This window comes from Palaemon carinicauda, chromosome 41 (genome assembly GCF_036898095.1).
Source record: "Palaemon carinicauda isolate YSFRI2023 chromosome 41, ASM3689809v2, whole genome shotgun sequence".
Taxonomy (NCBI): Eukaryota; Metazoa; Arthropoda; class Malacostraca; order Decapoda; family Palaemonidae; genus Palaemon; species Palaemon carinicauda.
In genome coordinates, this window is record NC_090765.1 from 19,959,651 (window position 1) to 19,975,993 (window position 16,343).

At 44.4% G+C, this 16,343-nt stretch overlaps 1 long non-coding RNA gene across 1 annotated transcript in view; it reads right to left on the minus strand.

Annotated features, from left to right (window-relative positions):
• Nucleotides 1-2,709: 2,709 nt before the first annotated feature.
• LOC137632270 (uncharacterized) overlaps nt 2,710-16,343 on the minus strand; it is a 66,623-nt gene continuing 52,989 nt past the window's right edge. The window contains exon 3 of the long non-coding RNA XR_011042037.1: nt 2,710-6,385. This is a non-coding gene — a long non-coding RNA (uncharacterized lncRNA). The remainder of the gene's footprint in view (nt 6,386-16,343) is intronic.

The following is a 16,343-nucleotide window of genomic DNA, read 5'->3' on the forward strand; positions in this document are numbered from 1 at the left end:
TATTAGCTACAGCTAAGGCAGTTCTAGCCAAGACAGGGGCCATCCCAGGCCAAGGAAAAGACCAGACCATCTATACCCGAAATGTTGACTTCGTCACAGGAGGCTACCAGTGAAGATTTTGGTAGTGTGAGACTTCTGGGAACAGCTGACACTATTTCCGCCAAATGGCCGGTCCCTCCAGTCAGATAGCTGTCTGTCTGACCTGCTCAGGGCCCTTGATTCCAGGTAGAGCCCAGAGCCTGTGATCTTCCAGCTAGAAACTTGCCAGAGTTTTGCCCAATTCCTGAGGGATTTTGAGGCCTACTGTGCCAGTAGGTATACCACAGGAAGCTCTGGCCAGTGGACCGCTGTGTGGGACAGTCATGGCATGGCTCGTATGGCGGCAAGGTTGCCGTGGCTGCACTCAAGCGTTCACCTGCACCTGGCAGTGTATATTCACTCACTCCTCCTTGACCTGTCCCCACACCTGCACCTGTGGAAATATGCCTGCCACCACCTTGCACTCCAGATAGTTCTCCTCAGTTCCATAGGTACTGTACTGTTTTGGTGCAGGAAACCAGGGCACCTGGTGGAAGTGATGCAGATGCCTCATCTTTTGCCTACGCTGTGATTTGGCCAACCATATATCGCGCAGCGTGGGCAACAGGCACCCCCAATGCACAGAACACCTGTCCAGAAGACAGCTACTGCATACAGCCATGGGAGGGAGACCACCTCCATCCAGACTCTTAGGTGGAGGGCAGTACCAGTGAATGTTACTCCTACCCAGTCATCCTACTCTGGTGTTATCAAACCTGTGGCAACGACGTAGCCCACAATGCGTCCTAGGGCACTCCTTCAGCAAGTTATTAGCAATGAGTAAACAGGTGGTTTTGTTTAAGGTGAAAAGGAAAAATGCACTTCATCATTTCCTTTTCAGATTCACAGGTGTCTTTACGATGCTTTGTGTGTTCCTTCAGTGCTATAGCCTGTCTGTCTACATAGTAGTTAAGCTATATCTCATTTGGTTTGGGTGATTAACCCCTTTTTGTGTAGACGTGATCATGTGTCTCTTGATCGGGTTTACCTTGTCATAAGTTTCCTATGGTTCCTTGTGTTATGTGTTTGTCCCCTTATGTATGGGTAGAGAAAATGCACAAAAATTTTCCATATGCGATTAAAAATGCACAAAAATTTTCCATATGCGGTTAATGATTGTTACGTGCTAACCTTGGCACTGATTTTTGTGAATAAAAGGCTGTGAATTGTTCTATGCCTTTTACTTTTACGCCCTACTATTATACGTATAATTACTGTAGCGGCATTATCTTTAGTGTGCCTTCTCATTCTTATCCTTCCTGAACATAATTGGATTTAATCTCAAGGCGGGTTTTGGTTCCATACATCTCGCCTTTGATGCCTCCTTTAGTTTCGACTTCCTTAGAGTTCCAGACACTAGCTTCAGGTGCTTTTCCAATTGCGGAGGGTGGTCTTTTGGTCCTTATTGCCTCCTTGTTGGAACATCATGCTTGTCAATTCTGCCTCCGAACTGTTCTGGGATATATAGTTGAGAGTGATGCCTATGCCTTGACGGAGTACTCCTGTAAGTGCATTTTGGTATTGGGACCTCTCCCTTTGAGGCTTCCTACCGAGGCACAGGTAATTCTCTGGTACACTTCCATCAGGACGACATGGCTCGAGCCCAAAAAACGGATTTTGATGTAGGAAAAATCTATTTTTGGGCGAGATAGCCATGTCGTCCTGATGGCCCATCCGTTTCGTTGTCCCTCCACGATGCCTCGTCAGGTGCCTCTTCTCACGGCAGTTGTGCTGCAGTGTGGAATGAGTTTATCAGAGACAAGTAGTACCAGTAATATCACTAACAGAAATATTAAACAGTAGGAAGCTGCCCGAAGGAACTTCCATCAGGATGACATGGCTATTTCACCCCAAAATAGATTTTTCCTACATCAAAATCATTTATGTATTTAATTTTTGTTGTTACTGTTGTTGTTGATGTTCATGATTCCCACATTGGGTTAGTTCAGAGGCTGTGGAATGTCCTGGGACACCTTCTGTGGGGAAAACTATAATGAGTCATGGTTTGTGTAATTATTTTATTAATGGTAAATTTTCCTTGACAGTGACCGTTAGATTTAGTACTTTTTTTTATTGTACTGTAATAGCCCAAAATCATCCAGCTTTATATTCTATGAAATTGATTTTGGACTACAACAAATGTCAGTTCCTGGATAGTTTTATGACTGTGGCTGTAATACTGTAATGTTGACTGTAATAACTGATTTATTGCATGTCATTGAAGCATTGTTGGAATGGTTGGATAACCTAATTTTCAGTTATGTACAATATCTCCATTGTCTCATAGTTTGTCTAATCCTAATACATTTTTTTTTTATCAAGAAACTTTCAAATGATGCACTTAGTGTAGTATGGATAAGTGGATGAGGGGATGGATGCAGATTTAAATTTTTTCAGTTGATCATCCTTTCTTTATTGAAATTTTTTTTGTAAATTTTTCAACTGGAGTTGTACAGTTCTTGGTTTAGGGCATTATTGCTTGTCATGAGGAATTTTGAGAGGGACTGAATAGCTAGTGGTGGGGAATGTGGAAAGTATGCATAGGAACAAATAAAAATTATTTTTAGATTTATTTTTTATTTTCATTTTTATTGGTGGTTTTATTTGTACAATGTTTTATTTTCATTGAATATTTTTTTGTACAACCAAAAATAGGATTAAGGATAGAACATGGAATGCAGTCTTAGAAGTACAGTGTGGTTTTAGAAGAGGTAGGGGATTTATGAATTAGATTTTTACAGTTGGGCAGATATGAGAAATGTTTAGCCAATGGCAAGGTGGTGTATGTTGCCTTTATGGATCTGGAGAAAGCGTATGGTAGAGTTGATAAGGAAGCGATGTGGAATGTGATGAGGTTACTGTATATGGAATTGGTGGAAGGTTGTTGCAAGCAGTGAAAGAGTTTATACAAAGGTAGTAAAGCATGTGCTAGGATAGGAAATTAAGTGAACCAGCGGTTTGAGTGGATGTGGGATGTTATTAAATTTGTTTGTTAGTGGTGAGAGAGGTGAATGCTAGAGTGCATGGTCGAGGATTAAAACTGATAGACGAGAGTGATCATGAAGGGAAGGTAAATCAGTTGTTAGTTGCAGATGATACTGTACTGGTTGCAGAATCGGAAGAGAAGCTTGGTCGATTAGTGACAAAGTTTGGAAGAGTAAGGTTATGAGAAGGGAGAATCGTTGAATGGAGTTACTTGAAGTAGATCAGTTTAAGTACTTTGGGAAAGTTGTTCCAGCTAATGGAGTTGAAGCAGATGTATGTCGGAGAGTAAATGAAAGGGGGGGGGGGGGGGCAGTGAAGGGAGTAGTGAAGAATAGTGTTAGGCATGAATGTAGAGAGATAACTGTATGAGAAAGTGGTTGTACCAACTGGTATGTATGGATTGGAATTGTTGGAAATGGAAGTGACAGAAATTGAATGTTATGAGATGAAGTGTCTGAGGGGTATGGCTGATTTATCTTGATTAAATTGGGTTTTTATTATTATTTCTTACTAAGCTACAACCCGAGTTGGAAAGCAGGAGGCCTTAAACTCGAGGGCTCCAGTGAGGAAAGGAAATAAGGGAAATTGCAAGAGAAATTATTAAAAAATAAAATAAAACTTCCAAAGATCAGTAACATTATCAAGATAAATCTTTCATATGTAAACTATTTAAGCTTTATAAAACAAGAAGAGAAATAGGATAGGATAGTGTGCCCGAGTGTACCCTCAAGCAAGAGAACTCGACCCTAAGACAGTGAAAGACCATAGTACAGATGCTATGGCACTATCCAAGACCAGAGAACTATGTCCTTGTAGAAGAGCTGCTTATCATAGCTATTGCCTCTTCTACCCTTATCAAAAGGAAAGTAACCCCATTGCATTAGTTAACCCCTTTAGCAAAGGAATGTTTGGTAATCAAGTGAGAGGTCAGAGGAGAATGTAAAGAATAGGACAGACTATTTATTGTATATGTAGGCAAAAGGAAAGAGCCGTAACCTGAGAGATGAATCCAAAGTATTCCTGTTTGGCGAGTCAAAGGACCCCAATAACTCTGCAGTAGTAGTACCTTGTGTGACTGGTGCCCTGGCCAACCTACTACTAACTAAAGTACTAGATTTATGCAGAGGGAGGGGGGGAGGATATTTGTTGCTTTTGTCAACTGTAAAATTCCTCAACCGAGGCACTCGGATCTTTATGGTCATTAGCTGGTGTATGTAGGTTTGGTAATATCACTGAAACTGTTAGGTTACTTTTCTTTCCACTTAGAGAAAAATGTTTTCACATATTTCCATTATAGGAACCACATATGCTTTTATCTTGAGGTGAAACTTGGAGATGTTTATGCATTTAGTGTAATTTTAGCTTTAATATCGCTGATTATCTTTGGTCGAATAGTTAAAATAAGTCTTGTATGAAATGGAAAATGTTTTGTAATTTTAGATTTTTAAATTGTTCCTTCCTTTGAAAGAATTGCATATAAATCCCAGTTAAGTATTGAATTGTTTCAGCTCTAATTACAAACCCGTTCGGCAATTGCTGAAACTGGCCAATATATTTTAAGCTGTGTAATTACACACCCCTAGCTAGCGGGGGGGTAGACTGGTTGCTTTGCTCACACTCGCACTTTTAACATTGATGACACTTTTTATACTGGTGAACGGATGCCAACCCATTTGCTTGTTCCAACAATTAGATACAAACTGGCATTAACTTTAAAACTTTCGTTTCTCTTTCTTTCAGATGACTGTATGTTAGGCTCCACGATGCAGCATTAGCCTGGGCATTGAAGAAGTCGGTGCGGCACTTTAGTTGGCCATATAGATGGAATCTTGCAGGAGTTTCCCTGCGTGCAATGGTCACTCCAGTATGTTGGAATCTACTTGTAGCGAGTGGCCACCCTCCCAATGGCAGTGATACGGTAGACGCCGGAAGGAGTTGGCTGAGAGGGCTTTTCCCCATCAAGTCTATATTCTCAAAGGCAAATAAACCATGCTGTTCTAACTGTCAGTTCGTTCCCGTTACTCTGACTTTGCTCCGGTTGGGCAAGAGTGGTGGGCTTTTGACCTTCTGTTCATCCTTGCAGTTCTGAGGACTCCATTATTTCCCTTGGAGAAGCATAGCCGGCCTCAGCCATAGGGGGTGGGGTATCTCTGCTGACGAGATGCGCCTTTTCCTGTGCAACAAACAGCTGCCTCCCCAGAGGTTGACTTCGATGTTCTCCCAGACACTTGGGAGTCTGTATACCAAAGGAGCTTCTCTTGTCTCTTTGCTACTCTCGACTTCTGCTTGACCATCCAGCTAAGCTTAGCAGCGTGCAGTGGAAGGCCCCCCTCAACTTGACCTTGTTAAGCACGTTGAGGGTTCTGCACTGGCCAGAGGTTCACCACCAGGTGACCTGCGGCTTTCTCCTTCGTGAGAGAGGTGTCCCATGCCCGAGTGGTTGCTCCCTCAAGCTTCCACAAATGTATGGTTGATGCCTCGCTGTAGCTCTTCGTCGCGTAGGTTTGCGAAGCTAGACGACTAATAAGGTAGGAAGGACACTGCAAGTCCCTTGGTGTCTTGTGAGGCTAGTTCTTTCAGGATCTTTACCTGGTGTTCCGACCTCATGAGGGAGAACTTGCTGTTCTGCCTGTACACCAGTGTAGCAACAACTCGGGTTCCTTCGCCTCTTTGAATGAACTTCTCGCATAGGAGGAGGGGCCTCTTTGAATGAACTTCTCGCAGACCTATTGTGGGAGGGAGGGTGAGTAAGAGTACTTTTCTCCAAGGCAGACCTTAGTCTCGTTGGCGAGTCTTGCATCATGTACACCAATCCTAGCCAGGTGGAGGACCTTCTCTGCCTGACGTAGATCTGCCCGTGGTTTCAGCTATGCACTGAGCTCACCACAGCGAGTTTGCAAGACCTTACTTGCCAGGGCATCATGCATTGACACCACAAATACCCCGGCCACGCTGCCCGTTGCCAGCAACCTATGCCCTGGTGGCGAGGCAATAGATACAGGGGGTTGCCACCTTACCTGCATGCACCAGTACAGGTGTTTGTTATGGCTTGTTGCATAAGTGCTTTCCTTGCCAATGATCATGCCAGTGCTCTCAGTCTTCAGTTGGTACAGCTATCACACTCTGTGTACAGCTGCTTTGGATGCATTGCCCACTACATCTTTCTACTCTACTACAGTAGCTGGTGAGAACCAGTTCGCTCATGATAGAGACAGACTTCCTTAGGAAAAGCAGAGCATGGAAATGTACGTATGTGGGACCCCATTGTCTTCTCTTGGTGCAGGTTGTTTCAAGACCAATCCACAATCCTCCAGTGTTACCCCTGCAATGATAAGAGTTGATGTAGAATTCTTAGTCTTAAAATGAAAGGAAAATGTAGTCAGTCTTTAACATGATTGAGATAAGTACTTAATAGGTTTCAATTAAAAAAAAAAAAATATATATATATATATGGTTTCAATTTCCTTCCAGCTAAAAAAATATTAATAATGAACATATGATAATCCAGTCCTGCAATATCAATAGGTCAATAAATATTGGTAAAGTCCAAATTAAGAAAAACCAATATTACCTATCCTCTGAGATACAGTATAAAAGTACATATACTGTAGATAACTACCATATAACAAAGTAAAATACCTTGTTACCAAGAACAAAGTAAGATACCTTAACACCAGATTTAACAATGACACTTGATCCCTACCGGTGATTCACAAACACACACTTATAAGTAAGCAAAATACTAACATTAATTAGGAATAGCTTAGCAGAGCTAAAATAGGGGGCTAAAGTACACCACATAAGGGTGCATATCCTTTCACTTGCTTAATGAAATAAGTATGATCTTTTAATGCAGACCTGTGATGAGGATTCATTACATTGTTAAAAGTTGTTTTTCATATGAACATAAATACAACTTAAAAGGATACTATAACCTCTTGCACAAAAATCTATACTAAAAAAGTGTTATGAACTTACCTGGCAGTTATATATATTAGCTTAGTCTCTGACGTCCGGCAGAATTTTTCAAAACTTCGTGGCAACCGTTGTGTGGTGGTTGTACGGTTAGGTGGTTAACAACCCTTAAAGGGTGGTACTTGGAATCATTCCCGTTTTCTGTTCCTCAGATCATCTTTGCCCGACCTGTCTCCTGAGGTGAGCTGGGTGGGCCCTAAAATATATATATAACTGCCAGGTAAGTATTCATAAAACTTCGTTTTATCATAAAAACTCCATTTTTATGAATAAAACTTACCCGGCAGTTATATATATATATATAGCTGATTCACACATTTGGAGGAGGGTGACAGACAGTTAACATCGTTGGGAAAACAACAATAAGTTGTAGGAGAAAAAACACCTTGATTCCTTACCTGCTAAGGTGGCAGACTTCAAAGGTTCCTGCCTCTTGCGTCGCTTTCCCTTAGGAGTGTCAGCCAGGAGTGGACCTGTCATGCTGAAAACAATTCAATCGAGTCTGTCAAACTGGGCGAGACCAACATCTTGACTAGACTTCAGAACTACCTATGCCCCTTTTTTAAAAACTTCAACCATACTTAAACTAGCCCCCTAACCTTGCAGAATAGATATAAACTATAGCTAGACTGAGGTTACTGTACCACAAGTCAAAGTCCTCAGACAACTGTAAAAACACCAACCCAAACACAGGCATACAAAAGCTAAGGTTGAGGGGGAGGTAGTAATTCCTTTGCCTAAAACAGAAGCTGTAGCTATGTATGGGCCCAAGGTGTAACACCTTTCATAATCCACTCTTACCTCTCTGAGGTAATGAGAGGCGAACACAGAGTTGCTTCTCCAGAACGTTGCATCCATAATCTGCCTAACTGACATATTCTTACGATATACCAGCGAAGTAGCAATAGCTCTCACTTCGTGAGCCCTTACTTTCAAAAGGCCGAAGTGCTGCTCCTCACACAAGAGGTGAGCTTCTCTTATAGTTTCCCTCAGGAAGAATGACAATGCATTCTTTGAAAGGGGCTTTTGCAGATCTTTCACTGAGCACCGTAAGGAATTAGATGCACCTCTAACATTCTTAGTGTGAGATATAAACGCTCTGAGGGTTCTAACTGGACAGAGGAGCCTCTCCTGCTCTTGACCCACTAGATAAGCGAGGTTAGGGGCCTCAAAAGTTCTCTGCCAGGGTTTTGATGGATTCTCGTTCTTGGCGAGGAAGTCAACCCTCAACGCACATACTGGTCCATTCTGGTTGAAGCCCACTTGTTTCTCAATAGCGTGAACCTCGCTGATCCTTTTAGCTGTGGACAGAGCTATCAGGAAGAGGGTTTTCTTCGTAGCATCTCTAAGAGAAGCGTGTGAGATGGGTTCGAACTTCATGGTGCATAGGAACTTTATAACCACATCCAGATTCCAAGCTGGGGGCCTTAACTGAGCCTGCTTAGTTGTCTCAAAAGACCTCACGAGGTCTTGCAAGTCTTTATTCTGAGACAAATCTAAGCGTCTGTGCCTACGGACAGCTGAGAGCATACTCCTATACCCTTTAATCGTGGATACGGCCAGTTTAGCATCCTGTCTGAGGAACAAAGAAAAATCTGCTATTTGGCTCACAGAGGTAGTGGTTGAGGAAACTTTGTGCTGCCTACACCAAGCTCTAAAGATTTCCCACTTAGATTGGTAGACTCTTTGCGAAGAGACCCTCCTCGCTCTGGCGATAGCTCTTGCAGCTTGCGCAGAAAAACCTCTCGCTCTGACAAGTTTCTTGATAGTCTGAAGGCAGTCAGTCTTAGAGCGAGGGGGTTTTGATGATACCTCTCGAAGTGGGGCTGTTTGAGAAGCTTTGGACTTGGAGGAAGGCTTCTTGGAAAGTCCACCAACATATCCACTACTTCCGTGAACCATTCTCTCGTTGGCCAGAATGGAGCTACTAGGATCATTTTTCCTGATTCGAGGAGAGCGTATTTCCTGACGACCAGATTGATGATCTTGAACGGGGGGAACGCTTATGTGTCCATCCCCGTCCAATCCGTCAAGAAGGTGTCTACTGCTATTGCCTCCTCGTCTGGGACTAGGGGGCCGTAGTTGGGGACCCTCTTGTTTTGGTTGGAGGCCAAGAGGTCTATTAAAGGTCTCCCCCATAACTTCAACAGACTCGGACAGACCTGTTGGTTGAGGGTCTATTCTGTGGGAAGAACTTTCCCTTTCCTGCTGAGCATGTCTGCTTACATTCTTCTGTCCCTGCACAAATCTTGTAAACAGTTCTATTTTGTTTTCCTTTGACCATAGAAGGAGCTCCTTTGCTGTTTCAAACAGAGACAGAGAGTGAGTTCCCCCTTGCTTTCTGATGTAAGCTAGAGCCGTGGTGTTGTCAGAGTTGACCTCCACTATCCTCCCTGACACAGAGTCTTTGAAGGCCTTCAGTCCTAACAGAATGGCTATCAACTCTTTCCTGTTGATGTGCCATCCGGTCTGATTCTTTTCCCAAGAGCCTGAGACCTTGCTTCCTAGTGTTGCTCCCCATCCTGACTCCGAAGCATCTGAGAACAACACTAGGTCTGGGTTCTTCCTGTACAGAGAGATTCCTTCTCCTAACAATGCTGGATCCAGCAACCAAATCAGATGATCCTAGACTTCTGCTGGAATGGGGAAGGAAAAGGAGTCTTCCTGAATCCTCATGTTCCACACCTTTGATAGGAAGTGTTGAAGAGGTCTGAGGTGCAGTCTTCCTAAAGAGACAAACTGTTCGAGTGAGGAGAGGGTTCCCAACAAACTCATCCAATACCTAGCTGAGCACTTCTGTCTCTTCAAGAATTCTCAAACCTTCTCGAGGCACCTGGTCTGCCTCTCTTGGGAGGGAGAAGCCCGAAAACGAACAGAGTCCAGAACTATCCCCAAATAAAGAATAGTCTGACTCAGCTCGGTCTGAGATTTCTCCCTGTTGATGACGAGACCCAGTTCTTGAGCCATCATGAAAGTCTTTTGTAGGTCCTCCAGACATTTTTCTTTCGACCGCGATCTTATCAATCAGTCGTCCAGATAGATATACACTATTATCCCCTCTTGGTGAAGCCACCCTGCCACGTTTGCCATTACTCTGGTGAAGACTTGAGGAGCAATGCTGAGGCCGAAGCAATGGGTCTTGAACTGGAAGCACTTGCCCTGGATCATGATTCTCTGGTATTTCCTTGAAGTCGGATGGATGGGGACGTGAAAATAAGCGTCCTGTAAATCCAGACACACCATCCAGTCCCCTGGACATACTCCTGCCAACACCGACTGAGTCGTCTCCATGGTAAATTTTGTCTTTTCCAAGATGGACTGAGTCGTCTCCATGGTAAATTTTGTCTTTTTCAAGATGATGTTCAGAGAGCTGACATCCAGAACGGGTCTCCATCCACCACAGTCCTTGGGTACCAGAAACCGGCGATTGTAGAAACCTGGGGAGGATAGTTCCAGAACTGGTTCTATCACTCCCTTCTCCAGCATCTGGTCCACCAGGTCCAGTAGGGCCCTTGGTTTCACTGCATCCGAATACTGAGCCACTAAGGCTAGAGGACTATTTGAAAGCAGAGGCTTCTTCAAAAGAGGAATCTTGTATCCCTCCTTGATGACCGAGAGGGACCAGGCGTCCGCCCCCTCTTTTCTTCCAAGCCTGCCAAAAAAGTGAGTCTTGCTCCTACCACTGTCTGGAGGAATTGAACTTCATTTCTTGGAGCGGGATCTAAACAAACCTCTATTCATCCTTCCACCCGTCTCCTGCCTTCTTCCCCTGAAGTCTGATCTCAAAGGAGCACTACCTTGAAAGGGCTGTTGATATTTCCTCTCCTCTCTCTTCAGAGACAAAGGAATGACTGGCAAAGGCTTTCTAGCAGAGCGCGACAGGAGGTCTTGAGTGGCCTTTTGTGCAAGCGAAAGGGTAATGTCCCTGAAAAAGGACTCAGGAAAGAGGTGTTCTGAGAGAGGGACGTAAAGGAGCTCAGACTTCTGTGCAACAGTCACTGATCTGGAAGCAAAAGCACATAACAGGGCCCTCGTCTTCAAAACTCCTGCCGAAAAAAGGGAAGCCAACTCATTAGACCCATCCCTAAGAGTTTGTCCATGCATGTCGGAATACTAGTAAGGTCTTCTGTTACCTCCATTTGTTCAGTTTTCCTGGCCAGAGTACCTAGAGACCAGTCCAAAAAACTAAAGACTTCAAAGGCTCGGAAAATCCCCTTGACGACATGGTCAAGCTCAGACATTGACCACATAACCTTCGCTCAGTTAAGGGCATGCCTTCTAGCAGAGTCAACAATACCAGAGAAGTCCCCCGGGGAGGAGGCAGGAATTCCCAGTCCCAGAGGTTCTCCGGTCTCGTACTACATGCCCGCCTTCGAAGCAAGTCGAGCTGGTGGAAAAGAGAAGGTGGTCTTAACCGCTTGTCTAAGCTCCTTCATCCATTCATAAACTTTACCTAGAGCCTTCCTGGCAGAGATGGAGAGCTTCATTTTGATGAAGGCTGACTGCTTTTTGGCCTTCCTGCTAAACTGCGATTGAGGAGAACGAGGGGCAGCAGGTTGAAACTCCTCCCCATAAAGCTCAAGGAGGGAGGCGAGAGAGAATCTTACAATCCCCAGCTGCGTTCGCAGGCTTGTCTTCATCCTCTGAGACATCCTCAAGATCTTGTCCCACTGTCCCACCTCTACTACAGTCTCTCTTCGGGCTGAAGGTTCACCTGCATCCAAAAGAGGTAAATCGTAGGATGCGTCCTCTAGGAGAGGGCTGTATGCATCCTGGCGCCGCGCGCTGTAATCGTCCTGGCGCCGAGCGCTAGAAGAGTCCTTGAGGCGGTAGACGGATGCGTCCTGGCGCCGAGAGTTGGAAGCGTCCTTGTGCCGAGAGCTGCAATCGTCCTGGCGACGAAAAGCGGAATCGTCCTGGAGAAGCAGGCTGGAATCGTCCTGGCACTGCGAGTGAGAGATGGAATCGTCCTGGCGCCGCGAGCAAGAGACGGAATCGTCCTGATGTCGAGAATCGCCAGCGTTCTGGAGACGAGTCAATGACAAAGAAGCGCGGTACCTCGCCTTTGACGAATCGCGCCGAGGTTCCCTGGGAGAGGAACTCCGTTCCCTCTTAAGAGACCGATTTCTTGACTGGTAAACGAGTCGTCCTTATGTCTGTCCTACTGGGGGGAAGGGCGGCTAAAAGCTTGAACCAAAGAAAAAAGCTGCTTTTGCAGAACAATCATAAACGACTTAGCGACTGCTGCTGGATCCTGCAGTTCCTTAGGCGATGGCTGTCGAGTAGCGCTGGTTGAAGGAGAAGGATCTCTGGACGGTCTGTCTTGACTTTCGTCTCTCGGCTTTGGCCTTTTCACTGGAATGGAGTCCAAGTCATCCTCAGAAGGACAAGGTTTGGGGCTACTTGAACAGGGAGAGCGAGAACGAGTCTGTTCAGTTCGGTTTCACCTTCTCTTGGTTGGTCTCGAAGCCTCATACTGCCATTTGCGTCTGGGAGAGGGGTTCGGGGAGGACACCATCACTTCCGACACGCCTTTTCCGTGGCGGTCAAGAGCAGCCTGGGAAAATGCAACAGGACTGTCTGAGACGACGGCTGACCGAGGATACGTACCTCTCACTCCCTTACGGCCGTTGACGTACCTTCTCCCTTGGTCCTGGGAGCTTGGTAGAGGTCTAGACCTAGGGTAATGACAGGTTCGATCAGTCGCCACCTCCACTGCCCTTTCACTAGCACTAATCTCACTCTCACTCTTACCTTTTAAGGCTGAAAGTTGGCCTTTAATAGCCTTCAACTCAGCCGCCATCCTGGCGTACTGAGGGTCATCCGCAGATACCGTTCCTGTAGAAGGGGCAGGAGTTACTACCTCAGGGGAAGGTTCAACTTCCAAAGAGGAATTAATTAATGGGTCAATAGAAATATCTGAACTACGCTCACTAGCAGATTTAGATTTAGATCTCAAAGCCCTCCTGACTTTATCTAGCTCTAACTTGTGCACATAGCGCTTCATAGCTAACCATTCTTTCTCGCTCAAAACCTCACATTCCTTGCACCTTTCATCAAGTGCACGATCAAAACCCCTGCAACCCAAACAAACAGTGTGAGGGTCTACCGAACGGTAACCTCACCTTGCATTCCTCATTTACACACACGAAAATGAAGTTTCTCACTCATATTAAACAAAACAGTAATAACAGAATAAACACAAAAGCGATTGCCAAAACCCCAAGTCAATGTACTTCACCAAAAATAAGTCCGGTACAGCGACACGGAAAGCGAAACGAAAAAATCCAATGGCGGACCAACGATGTTGTCAGTCCAACCGGCAGAGATGATCTGAGGAACAGAAAACGGGAATGATTCCAAGTACCACCCTGTAAGGGTTGTTAACCACCTAACCGCACAACCACCACTACAGCGGTTGCCGCGAGTTTTGAAAAATTCTGCCGGACATCAGAGACTAAGCTATATATATATATAAATGCCAGGTAAGTTCTATTCATAAAACAAACCTTTCAACAGAACTAGACGTTAAGCCACTTCTACAGTATACTAAAGCCTACTAGAATTATTACTGGGCAGAACAGAGGAGCTTAGCAAATTATGACAAATCTTTTTCGTTTTGTACATGACCAAAATATAAAGGATAGGAGACATAAATAATTTTGAGGGGCTGTTTGAAATAAAATGATTCAGCGGGTATATTTAAGAAACTTGAGAACTCATGAAAATGCTTCAAGCAGCTAGGGCTATCTAGAAGGTTAAGATTGTCACCTGTCCTCCCTCAACAAGAATCTAGGTGTGAATCCAACTTGAATACTTTGAACGGGGACTGAGCGATATCATTACCTCGGTAACTGAGAAGGTGCCCTGATGAAGAAAGTAAGACAAACACCTAATCTGGGTACCAATTGGCATGTGGCTGCTTGGAAACATGATCACTGAATCTGTATGTCTTCAATCAACTGCTGAGGAATTACCGAAACAAGGGAGAGAAAAAAAAAAAAAAAAAAAGCGGTGGAAAGGTGTTTCTATGATTCCTGGAGATGTAAAGTTCCTTCAAGCTTCGCCAACAGTCTGCAACTAGGAGAATCCCGGAAGTTTCCTGTCCTACTTCCTGGCGAACAAGTCTAATGATGGAGAGAAACAAAGCCTTTCCACCACACAATGATGTAGGAATAACCTAAAACCTCTAAACTGGGACAGTCAATTAAGTGTATTTGCCCAAAGAATGATCTTGGATGAGAGAACCTTGTGCAATTGCATCATGTCTTAAATTCAAAAGAGCGCGCCTACTTAAGAAGGGTTTATGAACGGGCCCCTTTGTAACTTTGGACACTAACAAAGTTTTGTCGGCCATCCTCAGAACCAAATACTCTATCAAAGTTTTAGGAAAACTTGTCAAGTAGAGGGTATTCTCAGTAGATGAGAAGCAGGTCCGTTCCTTCCATTGATTACATTCTCTACCCGGGAGGAAACCAAGGTGAATGCATCATCCCTCCTCTCCTATGTCTGTGGCCAGTAGATTCTCGGAGCATAGGAGTAGTCAGGACATAGTCATGTAACTACTAGGGTAGATCGCCCTATATTCCTGTTGCCAACCAACCTGAAGGTAGGGGGAGCTGGTTGTCAAACATTAAAGCTCCAGGAACTACTCCTAGGGAAGCAGCTGTGCAGAACTAGCCTTTTGATCAATGGAGAAAGTTTTGGAGGGCATTGTATTTGTTGATCCAGAAGACAGTGTAGAAATAGTTACCTTTACACTGTTGCTATGATCATTTGTCAGGGAGCCCACTGTAGCTGCTGTCATGCTAAAGTACTCGTAAAAATTACACCTGATGTCTGGGACCGAAGTAAGGATCCTGTTTAGATGCTGAAGTGATTACTCCATAAGAGGGTAGAAAGGAGGAATTGCTGAGACCCGTCGGTAGATGAGTGCTGACAGAGTGCTCAAAAGAGACTGGTTTGAACACTTGCAGAGTAGCAGACAGTCCAATGCACCAGGCTTTGAACTGGTAGCCACTTTTCCCAAAGATAAAGCTGAGAAAACATCTTGTAGAACAGAGAATGGATCCAATGGTACATGCTCTTCAAATGTACTGAGACAGAGTGGTCATCATTCTCATGATGGATCATACGCTGCTACACGTGGGAAACCAAGCAAGAATACCAATGCCTCCAATTCCGTCGACTATTCCATTCGTAGGTGTATACTGGAGTCCAGAAACCTTCTCCGCAGCTCTCCTGTCACCTGAGTTACAGACAGTAGAGGGAAAGTTTTGATTGATCTCTAGCAAATCAGCAAGCAGGTCTGGAATGTTGAGTAGCTCTCAATCCTGAGTGGCATGTAACAGAAAGTCATGGAATTCTGTGATCCTTTCTTTCCTTCTCCTATCGTTCTACATGTAAGGCCAGGTTACAGGTGAACTGATGGAGCACTGTCCGAGCCTTTCGAGAGGAGGAAGAATATGGAACAGCAGAATGGACCAGTGGGCACTGGAGTCTTCTTCAGCCGCTAAAGGTGCAATAGGGATGTTGTAATAGTTATCCTTGAAAGACCTGGGCCCTTAGTGGTAACTGATATATGGAAGAGGAGACCTGCTTGTGCCTTCATCCACTATTACTCCAGATGTCTGCTCCCTCCTTGGGACCTGGGGCTGCAGCTTTTGTACCATTGCCTTCCATAAGAGATGCAAGCTCTATTGGCTTCCCTGTCTGGCAAAGGGGAGGCAATCGTACCCTCTTTCTCTATAGGTTTCAAAAGGGCCCATGAGGCATATCAATGGGGAGTTGAAAAATTTTCATTCTTGGAGTTCGATCGTATAAAGTCTATAAACTTTCTCTTATTTGGGGTTGACAAACCAAGTCATAATGCAGAACGAAGTAGAGGAACCCTGATGTAGCTTGGACGCTGCTGAGAGAAGCCTATTGATCATTACATTACACAGAGGAAATCAGAAATGCCATACTAAGCAGCCCTACGGGTTGTCATCTATGGTGCCTTTTTACTGAAGAAAATACACAAGAGAACTAGATTAAAGAGGATCCTTCCTGACAACTGCGAGTGTACAAGTACTTGTACGAGTGCTGAGATCATATTTGAGAAGTCGCCTGTTCCAATGCTTCAAGCACGACTGAGTTTATTATTATTATAACCATTATTACTAGCTAAGCTATAACCCAAGTTAGAAAAATAGGATGCTTTAAGCCTGAGGGCTCCAACAGCAAAAATAGTCCAGAAAGGAAAGGAATGAGGAAATAAATAAATCACACATGAGAATTAGTGAATGAATATAAAAATATCTTAT